This window comes from Chiloscyllium plagiosum, unplaced genomic scaffold (genome assembly GCF_037043375.1).
Source record: "Chiloscyllium plagiosum isolate Xiang-an unplaced genomic scaffold, Cpla_swu_hap1 HiC_scaffold_1, whole genome shotgun sequence".
NCBI classification, from domain to species: domain Eukaryota; kingdom Metazoa; phylum Chordata; class Chondrichthyes; order Orectolobiformes; family Hemiscylliidae; genus Chiloscyllium; species Chiloscyllium plagiosum.
In genome coordinates this window covers 162,265,946-162,293,819 of record NW_028270139.1, presented here as the reverse complement: position 1 = coordinate 162,293,819, position 27,874 = coordinate 162,265,946, and the positions used below count along the sequence as shown (strand labels likewise).

General features: G+C 46.5%; 1 protein-coding gene and 1 long non-coding RNA gene across 3 annotated transcripts in view; one reads left to right on the top strand and one right to left on the bottom strand.

The window, feature by feature from the left end:
• cyp26b1 (cytochrome P450, family 26, subfamily b, polypeptide 1) overlaps positions 1-15,202 on the bottom strand; it is a 59,394-nt gene extending 44,192 nt beyond the window's left edge. Inside the window, exon 1 of one of the 2 annotated variants that reach the window (XM_043690169.2) lies at positions 15,064-15,202. The gene's annotated coding sequence lies outside the window, so the exon portion shown is untranslated. Of the gene's footprint in view, positions 1-13,981; positions 13,999-15,063 lie in introns of those variants that run through there. The other variant, XM_087991902.1, reaches the window with a different exon arrangement.
• LOC148152252 (uncharacterized) lies at positions 11,454-26,638 on the top strand. The gene is made up of 4 exons (XR_015758630.1): positions 11,454-11,948; positions 13,524-13,584; positions 18,626-18,897; positions 26,129-26,638. It is a non-coding gene; the product is annotated as an uncharacterized LOC148152252 (long non-coding RNA).
• Positions 26,639-27,874: the final 1,236 nt, after the last annotated feature.

Genomic DNA, 27,874 nt, shown 5'->3' with positions numbered 1-27,874 from the left:
GTAACTCGAGAAAGGGTTGGTTCACTAAAGGATAAGGATAAGGAAGGCTGTGTGTCTAACCTGAGAAAATGGGTGAGATCCTCAATGATTACTTTGCATCAGTGTTCACTGAGGAGAGGAACATGATGAATATTGAGTTTAGAGATAGAAGTTTGTTTACTTTGGATCACAGTGACATAAGGATGGAAGATGTGTTGGGTAGGCTAAAGGATATTAAGGTGGAAAAATCCCCAGGACCAAATGGGATCTATCCCAGGTTGCAGAGGGAGGTGAGAGATGAAATAGCTGGGACCCTGACCGATATCTTTGTAGCATCCTTAACCATAGGTGAAATGCCAGAGGAGTGGAGGGTTGCTAACATGGTCCCCCTGTTCATGAAGGATAGTAAGGATATTCCAGATAACTATGAGCCTGAAGTCAGTGATGGGAAAGTTGCTGGAGAAGGTACTGAAGGATAGGATCTATTTATATTTGGAAGAGAATGGGATTATCAGTGATAGACAACATGGTTTTGTGAGGGGGAGATCATCCCTTACCAACTTAATAGAGTTCTTTGTGGAAGTGATCAGGTTGTTAGATGAAGGAAAGGCTGTTGATGGACTTTAGTAAGATATTTGGTAAGGTTCCCCATGGTAACCTAATGGAAAGAGTGAAGTCACATGGTGTGCAGGGTGTCCTAGCTGGGTGGATAAAGAACTGGTTGAGCAACAGGAGACAGAGAGTAGTAGTTGAAGGGAGTTTCTCGAAATGGAGAAAGGTGACCAGTTGTTTGTAATATACATAAATGATCTGGAAGAGGGCACTGTTGGTCTAATCAGTAAGTTTGCAGATGACGCGAAGATTGGTGGAGTAGCAGAAAGCATAGGGGACTGTCAAAGAATACAGGAGAATATAGATAGACTGGAGAGTTGGGCAGGGAAGTGGCAGGTGGAGTTGAAGCCGGGCAAATGTGAGGTGATGCATTTAGACAAGACTAATTCTAGAGTGAACTTTATTGTAAATGGAAGAGCCTTGGGAAAAGTTGATGAGCAGAGAGATCTGGGAGTGCAGGTCCATTGTACCCTGAAGGTTGCTGCACAGGTGGATAGAGTAGTCAAGAAGGCATATGGTATGCGTGCCTTCATCGGACGTGGTATTGAGTATAAGAGCTGGCAAGTCACGTTAAAATTGTACATGACGTTGTTTCGGCTGCATTTAGAATACTGTGTACAGTTCTGGTCGTCACATTACAAAAAGGATGTGGACGCTTTGGAGAGGGTGCAGAGAAGGTTTACGAGGATGTTGCCTGGTATGGAAGGTGCTAGCTATGAAGAGAGGTTGAGTAGATTAGGTTTATTTTCATTTGAGAAAAGGAGATTGAGGGGAGATCTGATTGAGATTTACAAAATCATGAAGGGTAGAGATAGGGTGGATAGAGATAAGCTTTTTCCCAGGGTGAGGGATTCAATATCGAGAAGTCATGCATTCAAGGTGAGAGGAGAAAGGTTTAAGATGGATGCACACGGAAAGTACTTTACACAGAGAGAGGTAGGTGCCTGGAATGCATTGCCAGCAGAGGTGGTAGAGGCAGGCATGGTAGATTCATTTAAGATGCATCTGGACAGATGCATGAGTAGGTGGGGAGCAGAGGGATACAGATCCTTAGGAATTGGGCGATAGGTTTAGACAGTGGATTTGGATTGGCACAGGCTTGGAGGGTCGAAGGGCCTGTTCCTGGGCTGTAAATTTTGATTTAGATTCCCTACAGTGTGGAAACAGGCCCTTCAGCCCAACAAGTCCACACCGACCCTCTGAAGACCAACCCAGTAAGACCCATTCCCCCACATTTACTCCTGACTAATGAACCTAACACTATGGGCAATTTAGCCTGGCCAATTCACCTAACCTACACATCTTTGGATTGTGGGAGGAAACTGGAGCACCCGGAGGAAACCCGCGCAGACACGACGAGAACGTGCAAACTCCACACAGACAGTCGCCCGAGGCAGGAATTGAACCTGGGTCCCTGGCACTGTGCAGCAGCAGAGCTAACCCCTTTGTTCTTTCTTTGTACTATGACTTGACGGTCACAGCCAACAGTTCATAAGGCAACTGGGGGAGATCCTTTACTTCACTGAACAGTATGGAAATACAGATTTGCTTTTATAGCACAGCCACTGGACATCTCAAAGCATTTTACAGCCAATGAGGAACTTTCAAAGTGTAGCCACCATTGTAATGTAGCAAACACAGGACCCAAACTGTGCACAGCGAGATGGCACAAGAAGGCAAGGGGATAAAGAGAAGTCAATCTTTTTTGTGTGTGATGTTAACAAGGGATGAATATTGACCAGAACCCCATGGAGAGCTGCACTGCATGTCTTTGAAGTAGTGCCCGGGGCTGGATATTATAGTTCCCTCACCCACAGGATTGCCCCAGTGATGGGTGGCCTTACTGAACCCCAATCTACAAGCAGTTTTACAGGATTAAGGACCGTGGGCATCTGGTCCCAATTGTGCCCTCACATGGGAAATCACCAGGACATTCAAAGGCAGCTTCCCATCTGATTCTCAACAATGAGACTGATGGGAGGGGCAAGTTGGGAGTTGGAGCACGGAGTGGGATATTGGGAGTTTGGGCAGGGAGCAGGGGTTGGGGCAAGGTTTGGGGGTCGGGGAATTTTGGGCAGGGCACGGTCATTGGGAGGTTGGGGGTGTGGTTGAAGAGTGGGAATTAGGGAGGGGTTTGCCTTGTTGGGGGTTGGGGCAGTTCAGGAAGGGAGTGGTCATTGGGGTTGTGCCAGGTATTGAGGGTTCAGGCAGAGATTGGATGTTCGGGAGGTGTGGGTGGGTGGGGTTTGGGCCAGCGGGAGGTTCAGTGCACATTGGAGGCGTGGTGGGGTTTGGGGGTTTCAGGCAGGGGGAGGTTGACTGAACCATGGGACAGACCTTTCCAGTTCAGCTGTCCCCTTCCCATCCAAGGCCCATCACATCCCCCCCTTGGTAGCCCTATTTCTATCTCCACATACCATCCCAATACCCCTCACCCCTCCCCACATCCAGGTCTCACCCTTAACACACTCCTCACTCCAATCTCTGGGACTGATGCCCAACCGCCCCCTCCACTCTCCCTGTAGTGATTGTAATGAAGTCAGCCAAGTGGACTTTGTAGAATATGAGTTCCCTGGTTAGGGATGTTAATTTGTCTAATCAGGCAGCCCTGGCTCACAGATATAAAGAGAAGTATCAGAGGTTCTGTTCACTCTGAGAGCTGCCTCTGAGGGAGCTGGATCAGTCTCAAGGACTCTCCATGTGTAAATGAAGGGTGACTTGTGGACAGGATACCGGCCTCAGTGGAATTACATCATGTGTCTCACCTCCAACATCGTCCAGACCCCAATTTCTGGAACTCGCCACCAACTGTGCCCCTCCACAATCCAGGCCTCACTCCCAACTCCCCACTTCCTTCAACACCATGTGACCTGGTTTCTGTGGTCAGAGAAATTTGGAGGCTGCTTGCAGTTCCAGTTCTGGCCACTGTTATATTTGGCGCTGCTGGGACTAGAGAATCCAGGCTGGGATTCCTGTGTGTTACTGATGGTATGCTACACTGGGATTAAGGAATCCAGAAATCCTTTTTCCAGCTGATTAACGTTCTGGGAGCCCTAAATGGCTGTGGAGCCACTGTGATCATTGGCAGCACATTCATTGTGGAAGGTTGTGACTAGTGCTGTTCCACAGGGTTCAGTGATGGGACCTCTGCTATTCATGGTTTGCATAAATGGCTTGGAGGAAAACGTAGCTGGTCTAATTAGTAGATTTGTGGACAATACAAAGATTGGTGGACTGGCAGATAGTGAATAGACAATAGACAATAGGTAAAAACAATGACTGCAGATGCTGGAAACCAGATTCTGGATTAGTGGTGCTGGAAGAGCACAGCAGTTCAGGCAGCAACCAAATAGACAATAGGTGCAGGAGTAGGCCATTCTGCCCTTTGAGCCAGCATGACCATTCAATATGATCATGGCTGATCATCCTTAATCAGTATCCTGTTCCTGCCTTATCTCCATAACCCTTGATTCCACTATCCTTGAGAGCTCTATCCAACTCTTTCTTAAATGAATCCAGAGACTGGTCCTCCACTGCCCTCTGGGGCAGAGCATTTCACATAGCCACCACTCTCTGGGTGAAGAGGTTTCTCCTCATCTCTGTCCTAAATGGTCTACCCCGTATTTTTAAGCTGTGTCCTCTGGTTCGGCACTCACCCATCAGCGGAAACATGTTTCCTGCCTCCAGAGTGTCCAATCCTTTAATAATCATTGTCAGATGATACAGCAGGATATAGATCAGTTTGAGGTATGGACAGAAAACTGGCAGATGGAGTTTAATCCAGACCAATTAGAGGCGATGCATTTTGGAAGGTCAAGCACAGGTGGAAATTATACACTGAATGGCAGTATTGACATGCACAGGGACCTGGGTGTGCAGGTCCACAGATAACTGAAAGTGGCAGCACGGATAGATAAGGTAGCTATGAAGAAAGATTGGGTAGACTGGGTTTGCAGGAAGTTGAAGGGTGACCTAATAGAAATTTATAAGATTGTGAATGCATGGATACAGTGGAAAGTATGAGGCTTTTTCCCAGATGGGAGGGGTCATTTACTAGGAGACACTGGTTCAAGGTGTGAGAGGGGGAAAATTTAAAAGAGATGTGTGAGGCAAGTTTTTCACATTCACTCATGGTGAGTGCTTTGAATGCGCTGCCAGAGGAGGTGGTGGAAGCAGACACTATAGCAGCATTCAAGAAACACCTGGACCAATACATTAACAGGAAGGGAATAGGGGGATACGGATCCTAGGTTAGAATGGTGCTGGAAAAGCACAGCAGTTCAGGCAGCATCCGAGGAGCAGTAAAATCGACGCTTCGGGCAAAAGCCCTTCGATCCTGTAAAGGAAGACAGTTTTAGTATGGAAGGGCAAAATCTGTCAGTGCAGGAGGGCTGAAGGGCCTGCTCCTGTGTTATTCTTTGTTATTTGTATTCCAGGGTGACCCTTCAGGGCGCCAGGGTAGGAAACTCCCAAGATCTAAAACATTCTGCACAATGGCTTCTTTCACATTTAGTTGAGATGATAGATGGGGCTTACTAACCTATGTCAGTACTACACTGGAGTGCCAATCATGAGTTTTCTGCTACATCAGCCCCATCCAGAAGAGTCCAGGGGATAGACTGGAATGGTATAAAAGACTGGATAGATTGCAAATTGGAAATTTAGTACAATTCTGGTCACCACATTAGAGAAGGATGTGACCACACTTGACAAAATGCAGAGGAGATTACTAGCAATGGAGTGTTTATTTTTTGATGAGGGGGGGGTTGCATGAGTCGGTGATGTTTTCTTTATAACACAGGGGAGCTAAGGAATGATTTAATATTGAGCTGTCTAAAAAGAGGTGAAGAGTGAATAGGCAGGTTCTATTTTCATGGCAGAGAGGTTAATATCCAAGGAACTTGCAGGGGTTGGTTGGAGTAGTTTGTTTGCAGGCAAAGGGACCTCCGGCAAGTGGGAGGCCTTTAAAAGTGAGATAGCGAGAATACAAGGTCTATATGTTCCTGGGAGGGTGAAGGGCAAGGTTGGCAGGAACAGGGAATCCCTGGATGACAAGAGAAATTTGGCCAGAAACAAAAGGAGAAATGGCTCAGGTACTGGCAGCTGGGATCAAGGGAATCCCTGGAGGTATACAGGGAATACAGGAGATTACTGAAGAAGGAAATCAGGAGGGCGAAAAGGGGGCATGAGATAGCCTTGACTGAGAAGATTTGGGTGAATCCAAAGAGATACTTTAAGTATATTAAAGGAAAAAGAATAACCAGAGAGCCAATAGGGCCCCTCAAGGACCAAAGTGAACATGTATGGGTAGAACTGCAGGAGATGGGCAAGGGCCTCAATGAATATTTCTTCTCTGTGTTTACCGTGGATAAAGATTTGGGAACTTAATGGTGATATCTTAGGGATAGTCCATATCACAGTGGAGGATGTGTTGGACGTATTAGAATGTATGAAAGTGGATAAATCTCCTGGTCCTGACCAGATATATCCAAAAACACAGCAAGAGGCTAAAGAAGAAATTGCAAGGACCCTGGTTGATATTTTTACATAATCATTAGCCATGGGTGAGGTCCTGGAAGATTGGAGGGTAGTAAATCATAGATCATTGAATCCCTATAGTATGGAACCAGGCTATTTGGCCCAACAAGTCCACACTGACCCTCTGAAGAGTAACCCACTCAGGCCCATTCCCTATTACTCTACATTTACCCCTGACTAATGCGCCTAACCCACACATCCCTGAACACTATGGGTAATTTAGCATGGCCAATTCACCTAACCTGCACATGATTGGATTGTGGGAGGAAACCCACAAGACACGGGGAGATATACAAACTCCACACAGGCAGTCACCCAAGGCTGGAATCGAACCTGGGTCACTGGCACTGTGAGGCACTGGTGCTAACCACTGAACCACCACGTTGCCCTTCTTGAATGCTATGGCATTATTCAAGAAGGGCTGCAAAGAAAAGCCTGAGAACTATAGACCAGTAAGCTTCACATCTGTGGTAGGTAAGTTACTTGAGATGATTTTGAGGGATAAGATAGACATGCATTTGGAAAGACAGGGTTTGATTAGGAATAGTCAGCACGGCTTTGTGAGTGAGAGATCATGCCTCACAAATTTGTTAGAGTTCTTTGATGAAGTGACCAGGACGGTGGATGAGGGCAGGATGGTAGACATAGTCTATATGGATTTCAGTAAGGCCTTTGATAAGGTTCCACATGGTAGGCTGCTCTGGAAGGTTAGATCGCATGGAATTGGGAGAACTGACAAATTGGATACACAATTGGTTTGATGATGGGAAGCAAAGGGGAATAGTGGAAGGAAGCTGGTCAGACTGGAGGCCTGTGACTAGTGGAGTGCCTCAGGGGTCGTCGCTGGGCCCATTACTGTTTGTTATCTATATTAATGATTTTGATGAGAATGGACAAGGCATGATTAGTAAGTTTGCTGATGATACTAGACTCAGTGGACGGTGAGGAAGGTTATTGGAAATTGCATTAGGACCTTGATCAGCTGGGCAAGTCAGCTGAGAAATAGCAAATGGAGTTTAATATAGATAAGTGTGAGGTCTTACATATTGAAAAGTCAAATCAAGGTAGGGGTTTCATGGTGAATGGTAGGGCATTAAGGAGTGCAGTGGAACAGAGGGACCTTGGAGTTCAGGTTCACAGTTCTCTGAAAGTGGAGACACAGGTAGATAGGGCAATGAAGAAGGCTTTTGTTACATTGGCCTTCATCAGTCAGGGCATTGAGTATAGAAACTGGGAAGTTATGTTGCAGTTATATAGGACGTTGGTGAGGCTGCACTTTGAGTTTTGTGTTCAGTTTTGGTTACCTTGCTTGAGGAAGGATGTTATTAAACTGGAAAGAGTGCAGAAGAAATTTACAAGGATGTTGCCAGGACTCAAAGGACTGAGTTATAGGGAGAGGTTGGACATGCTAGGACTTTTTTCTTTAGAGTGGAGGAGACTGAGGGGGGGCAACTTATTGAGGTGCAGAAGATCATGACAGGAATGGATAGGGTGAATGAACTCAGTTTTTTTCCCAGGGTTGGGTAATCGAGGACAAGAGGGCATCAGTTTAAGGTTAGAGGGTGGAAAGAGAACACAGAGCGTGGCATGCATATGGAATGAGCTGCCAGTGAAAGTGGTTGAGGCGGGTACATTTACAACATATAAAAGGTATTTGGACAAAAAATAGATCGGAAAAGATTAGAAGAGTATAGCCAAGTGCAGGGAAATAGGGTTAGTGTGGATAAACATTTTGGTCGGCATGGACCAGTTTGGGCCAAAGGGCCTGTCTCTGTGCTGTAGGACTCTATTACTCTGTGACTGTAAGGAGCATAAGCATTGAATAATTCGCGAAAGAATTAGCAGGAAATGTTATTGAAATGAGACAAATTGATAAAGCTTATTGGGACAAATGCAAGATTGCCAAATTCCAAGGTGTCACCATGATGAAATAAATAGGGAACTGAGTAACCCAAGCTCCTGAGTAACTCAAGAAAGGGTCAAGGCTTGACCATTTAGGAGAACTGGTTCCTATCTTAAATACACTCAATGACTTGCCTTCCTCAGCCCTCTGCACAATTCCCCACCCTCTGGCTGAAGAAATTAATCCTCATCTCAGTTCTAAAGGGCTATCTCTTCACTCTGAGGCTGTGCCCTCGGGACCTAGTCTCTCCTATTAGTGGAAACATCTCCTCCACATCCACTCTATCAGGCTTCTCAGTGTTCTGTAATGCAGATCCCTTTGCATTGTTCTAAACTCCATCATGTACAGATCCGGAGTCCACAACCGCTCCTCATACGACAAGCTCTTCATCACTGGGGTCATTCTTGTAAACCTCCAATGGACCCCACCCAAGGCCAGCACATCCTTCCTTAGATTCTGGCCTGAATACTGCTCATGACATTTCAAATGCAGTCTGAGCAAAGCCTGATGCAGCCTCAGCAGTACATCCCTGATCTTGTATTCTAGCCCTCTTAAAGTGAATGCTAACATTGAATTTGCCTTTCTTGAGTTGGCGAACAATAATTTAATGGTCTGGGTGGCGGGGGGGGGGGGGGGGGGGGGGGGGGGTGTGGAGGGGTGGGGGTGGTGGTGTTGACTCTATCTCTTCATTCCAGTACAAAGTACTGGGCTCTTGGTTCATCTGAGGTTGTAGAAAATTGAATGAGCTTTCTCCCAGTTGCTGTCAATAGTTAGAGCAACTTGGAGAGAGCGAAGAACTCAGGGCCCTCATCTAACTGCTTATCCAACCCACTACCAACATTGTCCTTTGCACTCCTCCAACTCAGACCTGAGAAAGAAAAATAGTTGGAAATGTGTTGCTGGAAAAGCGCAGCAGGTCAGGCAGCATCTAGGGAACAGGAGAATCGACGTTTCGGGCATTAGCCCTTCTTCAGGTTGCTAATGCCCGAAACGTCGATTCTCCTGTTCCCTAGATACTGCCTGACCTGCTGCGCTTTTCCAGCAACACATTTCCATCTCTGATCTCCAGCATCTGCAGACCTCACTTTCTCCTCAAAGAAAAATAGTTCCAGAGAGCTCCGCCTCTTTACGAAGAAGGGGTGGAAAATATGATCATCGAATCTACATCATTTAGTTTCTGAATGACAGATAGAAGGACTCATTACAGTTATGTAGAAAGCACAGAAAGAGGACATCCAGCCTATCATGACTGTACCATGTAATGTTTTATTTCATTTTTATATTTCTTTCATTCAATTTTTCACAATGAATAGTGACTAGAGATCCTGAAGTCTGTGGTAAGATCTGGCTTGTTGTAACTATCTATAAATCATGAACTCTGGTCTACCTATTTAACTCTCTATACATAACTAACTGCCCTGTTTTTGCTCTGTTTATCCAAAGATCCAAAAGCCCATAAGATGTCAAAGCAGAAGGACACTGTTCACCCCATTCAAGAAGGTCACACTAGATCACATAATCCTGAACTCCACTTTCCTGCCTTCCCCCATAACTCTTAATGCCCTCACTGATTCTAAATCCATCTTCCCCAGCCTTGAATGTATTTGATGACCCAGCCTAGACAGCCCTCTGTGATAAAGAATTGTAAAGAATTCTCCCCTCTGAGAAAAGAAATTCCTCCTTATCTCTGTCTTAACTGAATGACTCCTTATTCTGGGATAACGCTCTCTGGTTCTAGAGGGTCCCACACAGGGGGAAACAACCTTTCATTATCTACCCTGTCAAGTCCCTAAGAATCTTACATGTTTCATTAAGGTTGCCTCCCATTATTCCAAACTCCAATGAGTGCAGTCCCAACCATCTCAACTTCTCCTCATAAGAAAATCACTCCATCTCTGCAATCAACCTGGTGAATATGTCAGTCCATATATTATTAATTATATGGATTTTTATTTCTATTGATCTCTGTCCCTCTCTTTCTATCTATTGCTGTCCCTCTCATATTTTTATTCCCTCCAAATGTGACTCTTGTCTCTCTATCTGCCTGTTTCGCTCTCACAATGACAATGAACATCCTTACAGTCGGGTATCTGTTTTTAAATACTTTTGGTTGTGGTAAAGGCAAAGAGAAACATGCATGCAGGCACGGAGACAAACACACACACACGGATATATACAGCCACACAGATACACACATAATGGCACTCACATGTGTGAACATACAGCCACACACACACAGACATACATACACACAGACAGCCACACACACATTGACCATACTCATAGACATAGACGTGCACACAGACACTCACACACACACAGAGGCACTCACATATATGCACACACACACATACATATAGACACAGACATGCACATAGACACCCACACATGCGTGCACATACATACACATGTGAGCACATACGTGTACATACACACAGATATGTATACAAACACAGATGCGCAAGCATGGACACACACATAGACTGCACATACAGACATACACAGACAGCCGCACACGCTGGCACACACACATACAGACACAGACAGCCACACACGCATGCACACACATACAGACACAGACAGCCACACACGCATGCACACACACATACATAGACAGCCACACACACGTGCACACACATACAGACACAGACAGCCACACACGCGTGCACACACACATACACAGACAGCCACACACGCGTGCACACACACACATACACAGACAGCCACACACGCATGCACACACATACAGACACAGGCAGCCACACACGCTTGCACACACACAGACACAGACAGCCACACACGCGTGCACACACATACAGACACAGACAGCCACACACGCATGCACACACACACATACATAGACAGCCACACACACGTGCACACACATACAGACACAGACAGCCACACACGCGTGCACACGCACATACACAGACAGCCACACATGAGTGCACACACACATACAGACACAGCCACACACGCGTGCACACACATACAGACGCAGACAGCCACACACGCGTGCACACACACACATACACACAGTCACACACGTGCACACACATACAGACACAGACAGCCACACACGTTTGCACACACACACACAGACAGCCACACACGTGTGCACACACAGACATACACAGACGCACGCTAACAGGCGCATATACACAGGCTGACTGCACGCACACATACAGAGATACAGTCAAAATATAGCAGCTCACCACCACCTTCTGAAGGGGAGCTAGTGATGGGCAGTACCCAGCCAGCGCTGCTCAGATTGGGGGAATTAAACGGAAACACAGACTATGCGGAACCCTAGAGCCTGATCATCCTTAAACAGCTCTTTCAATGCTCACTTCGGGGCTTGTCCTGCAGAGCGGATCCCGGGAAGGAGGACGTTCCCGGGAGAGGGCAGGCCCCACATAAACTGGTCCCTCTCTCTCCCTCTCTCTGCCTGTGTGACTCGGTACACAGCTGGCACTTGCGGGATTCAGACATCTCCCGGCAGTTGTTGCTCTTTCAAACCAAGTGCTCAATTTCAAATCTCCGCTGATGGCTCGGAGAGCCGGGGGGCTGAGCGGAGGGCTGCGGGGTGGATGGGATACTTTCCTGGGGGAGTGGGGTTTAAGAAATTCACTGAAAACTCACGATACCTTACTCAGCGCCCCCGCCCCCCGCCCCCCACATCCACACACACACACACACACACACACCCAGAGGCAGGTAAAGGTGTGGGCTGAGAGCTGGATCCTCCAACTCCGCTATAAGCCGGAGCTGCGTCCGAGAGTTCAGTTTACCCTCAATCCATTCACTTCGAAACACATTCCTTCCATTTTTAATTCAAATAGAAATCTTTTGAAAACCGATTTCTGCAAGGATTAATGCAAAGGAATTGATGCGACATCTCATTGTCACACAAGAGGTGAGGATGTAACTGTGTGTCTACTCTTGTGTCTGTATGTTAGTGTCTGTGTCTGTGTGTGAAAGTGTGTCTGTGTCTGTGTGTCTGTACCTGTATGTTAGTGTTTGTCTCTGTGTGTGAGTGTGAAACAAAAGCAGAAATTGCTAGAGAAACTCAGCAGGTCTGTGTCTGTGTGTGTGTATATCTGTGTGTGTGCGTGTGTCTGTGTGTGTGCTTGTGCCTGTGTGTATCTGTGCCTGTGTGTGTGTCTGTGTCTGTGTGTGTGTCTGTGCCTCTGTGTGTGCGTGTGTCTGTGTGTGTGTCTGTGCCTGTGTGTCTGTGCCTGTGTGCGCGTGTGTCTGTGCCTGTGTGTGTGCATGTGTCTGTGTGTGTGCGTATGTCTGTGTGCGTGTGCCTGTGCCTGTGTGTGCCTGTGTCTGTGCCTGTGTGTGTGCGTGTGTCTGTGTGTGTGTCTGTGCCTGTGTGTGAAAGAGAGACAAAGAGGGCTTTGACTGTCGTTATATATCATTGCCTGGTCCCTTTTCATTTATTGAAGAGATATGGGCATTGTTGCCTGGGCCCAGCATTTATTGCCTGTCCCTAGCTGCACTTGAGAAGGTGGGGGTGAGCTGCCTTCTTGAACTGCCGCAATCCATGTGCTGTGGGTGGGAAATCTAGGAGTTTGACCCAGTGACAGGGATGTAACTGCGTGTCTACTCTTGTGTCTGTATGTTAGTGTCTGTGTCTGTGTGTGAAAGTGTGTCTGTGTCTGTGTGTCTGTACCTGTATGTTAGTGTTTGTCTCTGTGTGTGAAATGTATTTATTGGAATATTTGTAGATATGGTGCCAGTCAAGCGGGCTGCTTTGTCCTGGATGGTGTCAAACTTCTTGAGTGCTGTGGGACTGCCCCCATCCAGGTAAGTGGGGAGTATTCCATCACCCTCCTGACTTGTGCTTGTAGATGGTGGACAGGCTTTGGGGAATCAGGAGGTGAGTTACTCACCACAGTATTCCTAGGCTCTGACCTGCTCTTGTAGCCACAGTGTTTATGTAGCAAGGCCAACTGAGATTCTGTGAATCATGGGGTATTCAGTGACGGTAACAACAATAAATGTCTTGTTGGAAGTAACCATGGCCTTTATGCCTATCTATCCCTCTGCATCCCTGTGTGCAACATCAACTTACACTCATACAGCACTTTTTAAAAGAGTTACAGATCCCAAGATTCACAGGAGCAATTATCAAACAAAACTTAATACCTGAAGGAAATATTTGGTCAGGCTGCCAAAACAAAAATTAAGGGAAAGATAGATTTCATGAAGCACGGTAAAGGAGGAGAAAGATGTAGAAAAAGAGAGGTTCCAGAGGGAATTCTGGAGTTCCAGATCCTAGCAGCCACCAGGGATGGAGAAACTGGAATTGGGGATACTCAAGAGATCAGAACCAGAGGCTGAAAAGTTTCAGCAGGCCTGGCAGCACCTGTGAAGAGAAAGTAAAGTTAACGTTTCGGGTCCCTTGACCCTCCCTCAGAACTCTAAAGAACACCTTCACAGGACTTGGAATGTTAAACCCTGGGGGTTTTTTTTCTCTCCACAGATGCTGCCAGACCTGCTGAGTTTCTCCAGCAATTTCTGCTTTTGTTTCTGACTTCCAGCAGGTACGTTTCTTTGAAACCTTGAAGGTTTGTGGGATTGGTGTAAATTCGAGATCTGACGGGGCAAGGCCATCCAGGATTGGAGCAATGAAAGCGTGAAGTCTCATTTCTCGGTTAATTCCTAATGTCGGAAGTCACATGACGCCAGATTACAGTCCAACAGATTTATTTGAAATCACAAAGTTTGAGGGCGCTGCTCCTTCATCAGGAAGGAATGGTGTACCGAGAGTTTATAATTTCAAATAAACCTGTTGGATTATAATCTGGTGTCGTGTGATTTCTGACTTTGTCGACCCCAGTCCAACACACACATCATGTGCCTGCATACCCCCCTTGTGTTTTGCAGCGTGTAACGTGCGGAATATTCGGTTTGATATCTGGATCAGTGAAAGATTTGTACTTGCTCAGAGGACGATCAGGCGGGTCTCAAGAAGCTGGGTCTGGAGTTGGGTTCTGTGCTATCAGGCCAGGCTCTGGCGAAGCAGAGCGGGATGTTGACGGGGAGCATGGACAGCAGCTGCCGCCCTCACCCAACTCAGTCCCACAGACAGAAGTCAAAGCCGATGATAGAGAGGCGGGTTGCGCTGGGGAGAGAATGGGTTAGGTTAGAAACCGGGCAAAAATGAGGACTGCAGATGCTGGAAACCAGAGTTGAGATCAGAGTGGTGCTGGAAAAGCACAGCATCCGAGGAGCAGGAAAATCGACGTTTAGGGCAAAAGCCCTTCATGAGGAATAGGTTAGAAACTGAGGCAAGGTAACAATTACTACCACACATATAAAAAAGTGAACAAATATTATCTGGCAGCATCTGTAGAGAGAGACAGAGACAGAATTAACGTTCCGGCTCCAGTGACCCTTCTCCTGAATGTCCTCAATACATCAGAAAGCACATCTGAGGTTGCTATGTAAATACAAATCTTATTATATTCTAATAATTAGGAATTCAAGACTTAATCAGATTTGGAGAGATCTATTTTCCATCGCTGTTACATGCTAGTTAACGCGTTTCACGGGTCAGTTACAGTTCTCCCGCGGACTCTCTGCCCATTCCCTGACCACACACTCTCCTGATGGTCATTTACACCTTTAGATCTCCTTTAACCCCGTCTCCTTCTTTCGTTCCCACCTCACTCCAAGCTCCTCTGCACCTGTCTCTTGAGGTACACCAACACAGAGAGAGACAAAATCGTTATTTTTGTTTTAACTCTTGCGATTCTATCTAAAACCAAAGAAGCAGAACCTCAAATCGACATTGTTATTGTGTTTTCAGTAACAGAACACGGAAGTCGTTACAATTCGTATCTCATTAACGAGGCTTTTTGCAACTCAGCGATTAATATTCGTTGCTTAAAATCAAAATACTCACAGCAAACTTCTGGAAAAAAAATGCAGGAAAACGAAAAATAAAGTCAAATGGTTTTTAATACATGGTATTAAACTCGGTAGATATTTTAAAACGAAGTCTTTGCCTGATCACTTACTTGTGGTTCTAAACTCCGTCCGTTACCCTTCGCTTTCCACTCACTCCGCTGTCCTGGGATATTTTCGATTATTCGTTATTTGTTTTCATTTTTGTTGTTCAATGCTAAAAGTTGAAATTATTGAGCTGATATTTTTCCCTCCCCGACACACACACACGCTCATGTATATATATATATATCACACAAAACTTCAGCTGCTAAATCCCACCTCCTCGGTGACGTTCTGGGCATCTCTCTGTCTTGTCAAATCAATGAATATTCAAGTTTTTTTTTAAAGAAAAAAAAACAGTCCCTAATTTTGAATGCAAGGTATTTGGTAAATAGCTTTCAGAGTCGATCACCCGCGCTGACACACCAGAGAGATTCAGAAAGCTGCTTTTAAATTGTTCCTCAAATTAGAACATTTTGAACTGGGAGAGAAGGATTGGCATTAGGTAGATTACTGCAGGAGTGCAAGGAAGTGTCAGAGATACTGGTTTGTGTTTCTGTGTGTGCCTTCCTCTCACTCTGTATCGCCCACACCCCCCGGAAGATGCAGAGTTTATCGTTTATTTTGCAGCTCTTGGCTTTTTAAAAAATATCAATATTTCTAACTGTTCCTTCAAACCAGTTCTCCAAGCAAGTGCAAACTGAACGGCCCAAGCACCTCCTGACCCTTGGCTTTTTGCTAGTTTTTAAGATCTAATTTTCACCTCGCTTGCCACCTCAGTGTCCCCCAGGTTGTCCTGCTTTCCCCTTCATGAATCTATTAGGGTAGGTCAGTGGTGAGCACCAGGGTCCCAGGTTCGATTCCAGCCTCGAATGACTGTCTGTGTGGAGTTTACACATTCTCCCCGTGTCTGCGTGGGTTTCCTCCCATAAACCTCCAAGTATGTAGCGGGTTAGGCTAAATTGCCTACCAATGTTCAGGGGTGTGTGGGTTAGATATGGGAAATGTGGGTGGGATGCTTTTCGGAGGGTCAGTGTGGACTCGACGGGCGGAATGGCCCCCTTGTGGGGGTGATGTTTTTATGAACATTTGTCCGCAATTTTCTTTCTCCACGGACTCTGTAACACAGTTTTATATTTCAAGGTGGAGTGGGGTGGGGAAAATCCGTATTTATTCTCGCTCCCCTCCCAATTTCATACAGATCCCAGACTCTGCAGACTGGAGTGAATTAGAACAATTCTATCCCCGCTTCAGTAACCTGAGACTGGTCAAAAACAAAAACAGGCTTTGATGCATTTGAGGCGACATACAGAGCTAGTCCTGACTGGGAAGTCATTCTGTAAACACAGCTTTCAGGCATCAGTGAAGGTTTCCCGTCCCTGACCAGTTCCCATCCTATGGGTTTCTTTGGACACACGGTTGTGGATGGGAAGTTATAGGTTCCTCAGCGCCTGGGATCAGACGGAAATGCGGGCAAGCTGGAAGTCTTAACTTTTTTTAAAAAAAAAGTACGATTGTGTAGACAGAGAGCGTGGATGTGGGAGGTAATGGGAATACACAGCAGGTGATCGAAAACATCTAGAGAAAAGGGAAAGGCAAGATTATCTCCCGGCCCCTCGATATAATGGGGTTTGTGATTTTGTCTACATCGCTCAGTGCAGGGAACTGAGTTTGTATCGAATTGTGCATCTCTGTATAATCCCGCTTCTTTCTGAAGCATTAGAGTGCATACTCTCCTAGCGCTGTGCGTAAACGTGTGTGTTACTGGCTATAATTATGTATATGGCACTGACAAATGTCATGTATATGTTACTGACTATAATCTTGTATATGTGACTGGCTATTATTGTGTATGTAACTGCCTATAACCATGTATATGTTACTGGCTATTATTATGTACAAGTTATTGCCTATAATCACGTATATGTTACTGGCTTTTCTTATGATGGTGTATACGGGTGCGTGTGAGTGTATGGGTCTAACTGCACTGGCTTGCTCTCCCAGCGTGTTTCCGATTTCCCATTTCTTCAGCTGTGTGTTTGCATCTCGCATTGTCCTTTTTTTTTTATCAAAGTCTGAGATCACAGAGAATTATAATTCTCATTTCGTTCATCCTCCAGCCATTCTCAATTAGATTTTGACCAAAGTTTTACAGAACAAAAACACAGCTGACTGGACACTTTAAAATAATGTGGTCACGATATATTACAATACCGAATAAGAAAAAATCACCTTAAAGAACAGATTTGAGCTTTTAACACACCAGCGGGCAGATGAATAAGTAAAATGGTTTTTCAGAAGAAACATTTGATGAGGACTGGGAACTAATGATAGAGATGTACTGCAGGGAAACAGATCGTTGGGTCCAACTCGTCCATGCTGACCAGATATCCAAAATTAATCTAGTCCCATTTGCCAGCACTTGGCCCATATCCCTCCAAAACCTTCTTATTCCGATACCCATCCAGATGCCTTTTAAATGTTGCAATTGTACCAGCCTCCACCAGTTCCTCTGGCAGCTCATTCCATACACGTACCACCCTCTGTGTGAAAATGACTCTTAGGTCCCTTTTAAACCTTCCCCCCTTTCACCTTAGACAGATGTCCCCTAGTTTTTGAATTGTGCTCAGAACCCCGGTTACTGGGAGGTCTGATGCGATCCCACTGCCTTAATGGACACCCAATAGAATATCCGAAGTATCCCAAATTTGAGACTCTGTTACAGCAAATAGCAGGCAAAATTTACAGAGAGCATCGCTGGGAGAGCCGCCCCAACATTGCCTGGTCCTTGCTCACCAGGAGATCTGCCTTCGGTGCACCAAAGAATACAGTTCCCTCAACAGGATCCAGGGAGGAGGAATTTCAGTGATCAGGATAGATTGGGTTACATCACAGGTTGGGCGACATTCAGCCCCTATTCTGTTCCAGGTCTCTCCAACAGCAACACATCTAGCCCCAGACCAGACCTTATTTTTTTTGGCATTTTCAGCTAACATTTTCACTTCAGCTCCTGATCATATATGGAGGTTTATAAAATCATGAGGAGCATGGATAGGATCAATAGACAAAGTCTTTTCCCTGGGGTGGGGGAGTATAGAACGAGAGGGCATAGGTTTAGGGTGAGAGGGGAAAGATATAAAAGGGACCTAAGGGGTAACTTTTTCACACAGAGGGTGGGGTGTGTATGGAGGAGGTGGTGGTGGAGGCTGGTACAATTGCAATGTTTAAAAGGGATCTGGATGAGTATAGGAATAGGAAGGGTTTGGAGGGATATGGGCCGGGTGCTGGCAGGTGGGACTAGATTGGTTTAAGATATCTGGTCGGCATGGACGAGTTGGACTGAAGGGTCTGTTTCTGTGCTGTACATCTCTATGACTCTATGACATCCTCTCTTGTAGCTCTCCCATCACACTCTCAGGTGAGTGCTCTTCAGATCATACAGCACAGCAGAGGCCCTTCAGCCCTCCCTATCCACACTAATCCAACATCCCAGCATTTGCCTCATTACCTTGAAAAATGTGATAATTGCTGACAGATACTAACTATAGGTTGGACAAATTGGCTTCTGCTCATGCCACCTTTGCTTCTTTTTTCCAATTACCACCAATCTGTGTCATTTTCAAATGGGTCCAGTTTCTCCACCTGAAAACCGGCAGCGTTTGGACCCGAACAGGACAAACAGTACAGACTACAGATTCAAAAACACCAGCAACGGTTCTCCTTCAAGATCCTCCGCTCCACGCTTGCAGCAATGCGCCGGCACCTAACCTCTCTACAGTCTGCTCTGCCTCAGCTGAGGGCCACACTCTCTCAGAATTGCAAAGGACCCACTCTGTACGACATCCTCAGGAGAATTCATACTCTCAACAAACAGTATTTCAATTCCATCTCAAACATCAAAAACTGTAAGTACAACAAACTTTTATCCACCCACCTCCATAACCAGCGCTCCTCAAACATTCCAGAAGATTCCCCTGGCTTCGGAAACGCCATGAGCCATGTGGCTGATGCAGCTACCACCCCCACGCTGATTGATGATGTCACTTCCGCCCCCATCATGGCCACTCCCACAGCCACTTCCGCCCTTCACATCATCGCCGATGCCACAAGCTCAGTGACTTCCGCCACCCCTACTGCCGTGTCTGCCCCAACTCCGACCCCACTAGCCACTCACCTGCATTCTGTTGACACACCCCCCACAGACCCCACTGTCACGATCCCCACCCCCCAGAACCCCGTGGGGAACACTACCCCTGCTCATGCCTCCACCCCCATTCCCCCCACCATCACACCCACTCCAGGTACTGGCTCCGACCCCACTCCCAGCTCCACACCCACACCAGATCCCAGCTCCCAGCCCTGCCGGGTTTTCACCATCCCTCCAGACCTCCCCCTCACTGAGGATGAACAGTCAGTCCTCAGCAAAGGACTCACCTTTGTCCCCCTCCGTCCACACATCAATGAATTTAATACACGCCGTGACATCGAACACTTCTTCCGTTGCCTCTGCCTCTGAACTTACTTTCACAATCAGGACCTCCGCCCACCTTCCGAGGACCCCTTCGCTCACCTCCAACACACTGCATCCACCTGGACACCCCGCGCTGGCCTATTACCTGCCCTCGACCTCTTCATTTCCAACTGCCGCCGGGACATTAACCGCCTCAACCTGTCGACCCCCCTCCCCCACTCTAACCTCTCACCCTCACAACGCGCAGCCATCCAATCCCTCTGCTCTAATCCCAACCTCACCATTAAGCCAGGATAAAGGGGGTGCAGTGGTAGTCTGGCGCACTGATCTCTACATCGCTGAAGCCAAACGCCAACTCGAGGACACCTCTTCCTACCGCCACCTTGACCATGACCCCACCCCCCATCACCAAACCATCATCTCCCAGACCATACAGAACCTCATCACCTCAGGAGATCTCCCACCCACAGCTTCCAACGTCATAGTCCGGGAACCCCGCACTGCCCGGTTCTACCTCCTTCCCAAGATTCACAAGCCTGACCACCCTGGCTGACCCATTGTCTCAGCATGCTCCTGCCCCACTGAACTCATCTCTACCTACCTCGACACTGTCCTATCCCCCCTAGTCCAGGAACTCCCCACATATGTTCGAGACACCACCCACGCCCTCCACCTCCTCCAAGATTTCTGTTTCCCCGGTCCTCAACGCCTCATCTTCACTATGGATATCCAATCCCTCTACACCTCCATCCACCATGACCAGGACCTCCAAGCCCTCCGTTTTCCCTCTCCAGACGTCCCCAACAGTACCCTTCCACTGACACTCTCATTCGTTTGGCCGAACTGGTCCTCACCCTTAACAATTTCTCCCTTGAATCCTCCCACTTCCTCCAGACCAAAGGGGCAGCCATGGGCACACGTATGGGCCCCAGCTATGCCTGTCTCTTTGTTGGCTACGTAGAACAGTTGATCTTCTGTAATTACACCGGCACCACTCCCCACCTCTTCCTCCGCTACATTGATGACTGCATTGGCGCCACCTCGTGCTCCCGCGAAGAGGTTGAGCAATTCATCAACTTCACCAACACATTCCACCCTGACCTTAAATTTACCTGGACCATCTCTGACACCTCCCTCCCCTTCCTGGACCTCTCAATCTCCATTAGTGACGACTGACTTGACACTGACATTTTTTACAAACCCACCGACTCCCACAGCTACCTGGATTACACCTCTTCCCACCCTATCTCTTGCAAAAATGCCATCCCGTATTCCCAATTCCTCCGCCTCCGCCGTATCTGCTCCCAGGAGGACCAGTTCCACCATAGAACACACCAGATGGCCTCCTTCTTTAGAGACCGCAATTTCCCTTCCCACGTGGTTAAAGATGCCCTCCAATGCATCTCGTCCACATCCCGCACCTCCGCCCTCAGACCCCATCCCTCCAACCATAACAAGGACAGAACGCCTCTGGTGCTCACCTTCCACCCTACCAACCTTCGCATAAACCAAATCATCCGCCGACATTTCCGCCACCTCCAAACAGACCCCACCACCAGGGATATATTTCCCTCCCCACCCCTTTCCGCCTTCCGCAAAGACCGTTCCCTCCGTGACTACCTGGTCAGGTCCACGCCCCCCTACAACCCACCCTCCCATTCTGGCACTTTCCCCTGCCACCACAGGAACTGTAAAACCTGCGCCCACACCTCCTCCCTCACCTCTATCCAAGCCCCTAAAGGAGCCTTCCACATCCATCAAAGTTTTACCTGCCCATCCACTATTATCATTTATTGTATCTGTTGCTCCCGATGCGGTCTCCTCTACATTGGGGAGACTGGACGCCTCCTAGCAGAGCGCTTTAGGGAACATCTCCGGGACACCCGCACCAATCAACCACACCGCCCAATGGCCCAACATTTCAACTCCCCCTCTCACTCTGCCAAGGACATGGAGGTCCTGGGCCTCCTTCACCGCTGCTCCCTCACCATCAGATGCCTGGAGGAAGAACGCCTCATCTTCCGCCTCGGAACACTTCAACCCCAGGGCATCAATGTGGACTTCAACAGCTTCCTCATTTCACCTTCCCCCACCTCATCCTAGTTTCAAACTTCCAGCCTGCACTGTCCCCTTGACCTGTCCGGACTTGTCCGATCTGTCTAGCTCCTTTTCCACCTATCCACTCCACCCTCTCCTCCCTGACCTATCACCTTCATCTCCTCCCCCACTCACCTATTGTACTCTATGCTACTTTCTCCCCACCCCCACCCTCCTCTAGCTTATCGCTCCACGCTTCAGGCTCTCTGCCTTTATTCCTGATGAAGGGCTTTTGCCCGAAACGTCGATTTTGCTGCTCGTCAGATGCTGCCTGAATTGCTGTGCTCTTCCAGCACCACTGATCCAGAATCTGGTTTCCAGCATCAGCAGTCATTGTTTTTACCCAGTTTCTCCATGTCAACTCCATGTTCAGACCCTTCAAGAGCTTGAACTTATCTGTCAAATCTCTTGACTGTACCCTCTTTAGTTATATACATCTTCCACAGACAGTGGTGCCAAGAACTGGAGACAGTACACTAATGAGTCATTGAACTCAAAATGTTGACTCTGCTTTCTTACCACAGATGCTGCCAGAGTTGCTGAGTTTCACCAGCAATTTGTGTTTCTGGTCTCTGAATTATCCTGTTTTGGTTCTTTATGGTATCACCCTAAGGCTTTCCATAGGTATGATTAGGGCCAATCAAGGATAATAGTGGGAAGTTGTGTATGGAGTCAGGGGAGATAGGGGAAGCACTAAATAAATATTTTTCGACAGTGTTCACTATAGAAAATGAAAATGTTGGTGAGGAAGATACAGAGATACTTACATCTAGACTAGAAGAGATTGAGGTTCACAAGGAAGAGGTATTAGAAATACTGCAGAGTGTGAAAATAGACAAGTCCCCTGGGCCGGATGGGATCTATCTTAGGATTCTCTGGGAAACAAGGGAAGTGATTGCCGAGTCTTTGGCTTTGATCTTCAAATCATCATTGTCTACAGAAATAGTGCCTGAGGACTGGAGGATAGCAAATGTGGTTCCCTTGTTCAAAAAGGGTAGTCGAGACAACCCTGGTAATTACAGACCAGTGAGTCTCACTTCAGCTGTTGGTAAAGTGATGGAAAAGGTTATAAGAGATAGGATTTATAACCATCTAGAAAAGAATAATCTGATCAGGGACAGTCAGCACGGTTTTGTGAAGGGTAGGTCATGCCTAACTAATCTTATTGAATTTTTTGACAAAGTGACCAAACAGGTAGATGAGAGTAAACCGGTTGATGTGGTGTATATGGATTTCAGCAAGGCGTTCGATAAGGTTCCCCACAGTAGGCTATTATACAAAAGGCGGAGGAATGGATTTGTGGGAGACATAGCAGTTTGGATCAGTAATTGGCTTGCTGAAAGAAAACAGAGGGTTGTAGTTGATGGAACATGTTCATCTTGGTGTCCAGTTACTAATGGGCATACCGTACGGGTCAATATTGGGTCCAATGCTGTTCGTCATTTTTATAAATGACCTGGATGAGGGCTTAGAAGGGTAGGTTAGTAAATTTGTGGATGACACTAAGGTTGGTGGAGTTGTGGATAGTGACGAAGGATGTAGTAGGTTGCAGAGAGACATTGATAGGATGCAGATCTGGGCTGAGAGTTGGCAAATAGAGTTTAATGTGGACAAGTGTGAGGTGATACACTTTGGACGGAGTAATCGGAATGCAAAGTACTGGGCTAATGGTAAGATTCTTGGGAGTGCAGATGAGCAGAGAGATCTTGGTGTCCATGTACACAGATCCCTGAAAGTTGCCACCCAGATTGACAGGGTTGTTAAGAAGGCATACAGTGTTTTGGCCTTTATTATTAGAAGGATTGAGTTCCGGAACCAGGAGGTTATGCTGCAGCTGTACAAAGCTCTGGTACGGCCACACTTGGAGTATTGTGTACAGTTCTGGTCACTGCATTATAAGAAGGATGTGGAAACTTTGGAAAGGGTGCAGAGGAGAATTACTAGGATGTTGCCTGGTCTGGAAGGAATGTCTTACGAGGAAAGGCTAAGGGCCTTGAAGCTGTTCTCATTAGAGAGAAGAAGGTTGAGAGGTGACTTAATAGAGACATACAAGATAATCAGAGGGTTAGATAGGGTGGACAGGGAGAGCCTTTTTCCAAGTATGGGAACGGCAAACATGAGGGGACACAACTTTAAAGGGAGGGGAGATAGGTATAAGACAGATGTCAGAGGTAGTTTCTTTACTCAGAGAGTAGTAAGGGCATGGAATGCTTTGCCTGCAACGGTAGTAGATTCACCAAGTTTAAGTGCATTTAAGGCGTCATTGGACAGGCATATGGACGTACATGGAATAGTGTAGGTGGGATGGGCTTCAGATTAGAGCTGAAAATGTGTTGCTGGAAAAGCGCAGCAGGTCAGGCAGCATCCAGGGAACAGGAGAATCGACGTTTCGGGCATAAGCCCTTCTTCAGGAAGCCCTTCTTCAGCCCTGAAGAAGGGCTTATGCCCGAAACGTCGATTCTCCTGTTCCCTGGATGCTGCCTGACCTGCTGCGCTTTTCCAGCAACACATTTTCAGCTCTGATCTCCAGCATCTGCAGTCCTCACTTTCTCCTCATGGGCTTCAGATTAGTATGACAGGGCGGCGCAACATCGAGGGCCGAAGGGCCTGTACTGCGCTGTAATGTTCTATGTTCTATATTGTCTACTATTACAGATTATTATATCTATTATTATTTGTACTATTGCCCTGTACCGCCCAACCTGCCCTACCTCATGATTTGTGGACAGTTATCCCTCTGTCCTTGTGCAACCATTTACTATTGTGCCTTTCTCCTGCACTTCTCGCCAAAATGAATCACTCAAGTTTTAACATTAAGTTTTATCTGTCGCTGATTTACCTTGAAGATTAGCACTACCATCCGCACTGTCCACAATACTAACAATTCTTTCATGGTCTGTAGATTTAAAAATTGTGAGATCTCAATTCTACCCCATGACTATAGATGTGCAGAGTAGGGGGTGGTGGGGGTGGTCAGTCATAGAATCACAGACCTGTTATGGTGCAGAAGGAGGCCATTTGACTCATGGTACCTGCACTAGCTTTTCAAATGAGCATCATTACCTCATGCCAATCTCCCATACCCCTGCATTATTGCATTGATAGTATCCTGACTAATCCTTCAATTAACATGGTCAAAACAAATTTCCTACTATGCAATTGTGAGAATAGTGGGAAAATACAGATAGAATGAAAAAGCATCAAAGTTGGAAAAAAACCTTCTCAATTTTCCCCTTAAGTCTTAAATGGTGACTGCCGAGGCTACTTTATTTCCTAGCATTAGCCCCTCAGTAATAGCATTTGTACACCATTTCTGATTCTCTGGTGTAAATTTCCTGATGTAAATCAGAGTGTGGACCTGGTGGACAAGCAACACCAAGATGACAATGCACGCTCCCCCAACACACTGGCTACTCTCCTACACATTAAAAGCATTTCGGAACTGACAAACAGACTGCTGCGACCACTAGGGATCTTGACAGCACACAAACTGACAGGCACACTCAGACAGCTACTCATCAGAATAAAGGACCCAATACCCATTATGTGCAGGACGAATGTAATTTACAAAATCTCATGCAGCGACTGCACTAAGCACCATGTAGGACAAACAGGTAGACAGCGACCTCCATGCATGAACACCAACTAGCAACCAAGTGACACAACCAGCTCTCACTGGTATCCATACACATGGACAATAAGAACCATGAGTGTGACTGGGACAGCATAATGATACTAGGACAGGCCAAAGAAAGAACAGCAAGGGAATTCCCGAAAGAATGGTACTCATCCTGGGACTCCATCAACAAACACATTGACCCGGACCCAATATACAAACTGCTGCAATGGAAAACAGGAACTGGCACCAACTGGAAACAGGCTCAACCAGAACCACATCAATTCAAAGCAGGACAGCAGCCCTTCACAGGAGGCAACATGGCACTGATGATGTCACCTAGAAAAGGGACAAAATGTCTGCCAACAAACCTACCAGCTCGGCGAACAGACCAACAACGAATCCAACCAGCTCCTGAGCTACAGATCTTCACAAGAAGTTTAAATCTTCTTCTGGTCCACAAACCCTCAATAAATGCTGGCTGTACCTGCCATGCCCATGTCCCATGAGTACATTTTAAAAAAGCAATCATTCACTAATACCCTGTTTGTGTTATTCAGATAACCTTGCATTCATACTGTTCCTCTTTCTTCCCTTAGATGTTTAACTTCCCTGTGGCTATTTCTTGTTTGCCTTTTGGAAGTCCATGCATGTTACATCAATTGTATTACCCTAACCAATCTGAGTTAAACATGATTTACCCTTAATAAAGCCATACTGACTTTCTTTAATTCATCTGTCCCAAGTGGCTGTTAATTTTGACCCAAATTATTTTATTTTTCCCACCCAGCACCAAGATTAAACTTCCTTTCCGCTGGATGCTGCGTTTATCCATACACCCTTTCCTTGAATAAGGGTGCAATATTTACAATCCTACAGTCTGCTGACACCATCCCTGCACCAAGGGGAATTGTAATATTCTCATCAGTGTCACCACCTTTACCTCCCTCAGGTTCAGATGTAGCGGATTCTGGATACATGATGGCTAATACCCTTGCCAACATTTATAGGTGCGCCATCGAGAGCATTCTGTCTGGATTTATCACTGCCTGGTATGATAACTCTGCCATTCAAGATTGGAGACGGTTACAGAGAGGGGTGAACTCAGCCCGGACAATCATAAAGGCCAAACTCCCATCGTTTGGATCCATCTACCAGGCCCACTGTCAAGGAAAGGCCGTCAGCATTCCCACCCTGGCAATGTTTCTCTACAACCTCTACCATCAGGGAGAAGGTACAGAAGCCTGAACACACACACCAGCCAATTTCGTAACAGTTTCTACCCTACTGTTGTTAGAATACCGAATGGACTCACAAACTCTTAACATTCGCCTGTACCTGTGTTTTTGTTTTTGCCGCTGTTTACCTATTATTTACTATCTATGCTACTTAACTCTGATTTCTGTCTGTATTGCTCACAAGATAAAGTTTTTCACTGTGCCAATAAATTCAATTCGATTCAATTCAATTCAGTACCTGTTAATGTTAAGCAGAATCTGTCCAATATCTCCTCAATATCAATTTCTATCGCACCCAGTGCCACAAGTACTTTCTATTCCACTATTGCCTTTGGCAGTGTCTTCTTCTTCAGTAAAAACAGACACAATGGATGAAAGGATACTTTACTGTTTTGAGGGGTTGAGTTGATTATGGGTGAAACCTGAGGAACAGTGGGTCACAAGACCAGCAGAACATTCTGCTTGGTTCACCACCCTCGCAGCCCTTACCTTTAAACCCCTCTAGACCTACTACTCCTTCCTCAACCTTCAGATCTGTCCAGACTCACCCTCTCCTCCTCCTCCTCCTCCTCCTCCTCTGGCCTGTAAATGCATCTAAACTCAGACCTAAAATGGTCATTGCTGTCCCCAACTTTGGGGCGCCAAATTCTGGCCTGAGGGCACTTTTAGGAGCTGATGACTGTCCCTGAGTTCATCATCCTCCCACTCTGACTGCATCTAGGATTTCCTGTCTCCCACTCTGACTCTCTCCGGGACATCCTTTCTCCCATCACACTTTCCTGAATACAGGTTGGAGAGTGGGAAGCACCTCAGAGGATTCCTGTACCACCTAATTCTTTCTTAGTCTGTCCAACCTTTCCTCACAAGACAACCCATTCAATCCAGGTATTAATCTGGTAACTCCTCTCGGGCACATTTTAAAAAGGAGGGAAAATCTGCAATCAGTATTCGAGATGTGGTCTCGCCAGTCCTCTGTACGACTGAAGCATAACACCCTTAATTTTATGTTCAATTCCTCTTGTAATAAAGGACAGAATCCCATTACACTTGCTGATTCCCTGATGGACCTGAATGCTAATGTTTTGTGGCTCATGCACTAGAACAATTCCTGCCCCTTGGAATTATGCAGTTGTTCTTTATTTAAGTCACTTTTAAACATTCGTTCTGATCAATTTCACGTTTTTACACGTTATACTCCATCTCCGGGATTTCCCCCCACTACTCTAATTATCTATATTCTTCCACAACATGCACATGTCTTCTGCATAACATTTTTTGCCACAGTCTTGATGCAGTCTGTGAATTTAGTCACCATGCCTTCAAATCACTCCCCCCCCCCAACAGCATCCCCCCCTCCCCCATCTGAGGTTTTGGTGTATACTGTAAAATTCTGAGACCCCTGTGGGACTTTACTGGTTGTATCCTGCCAATCAGACACGGAGGTAGACAAGCAGGAGGCT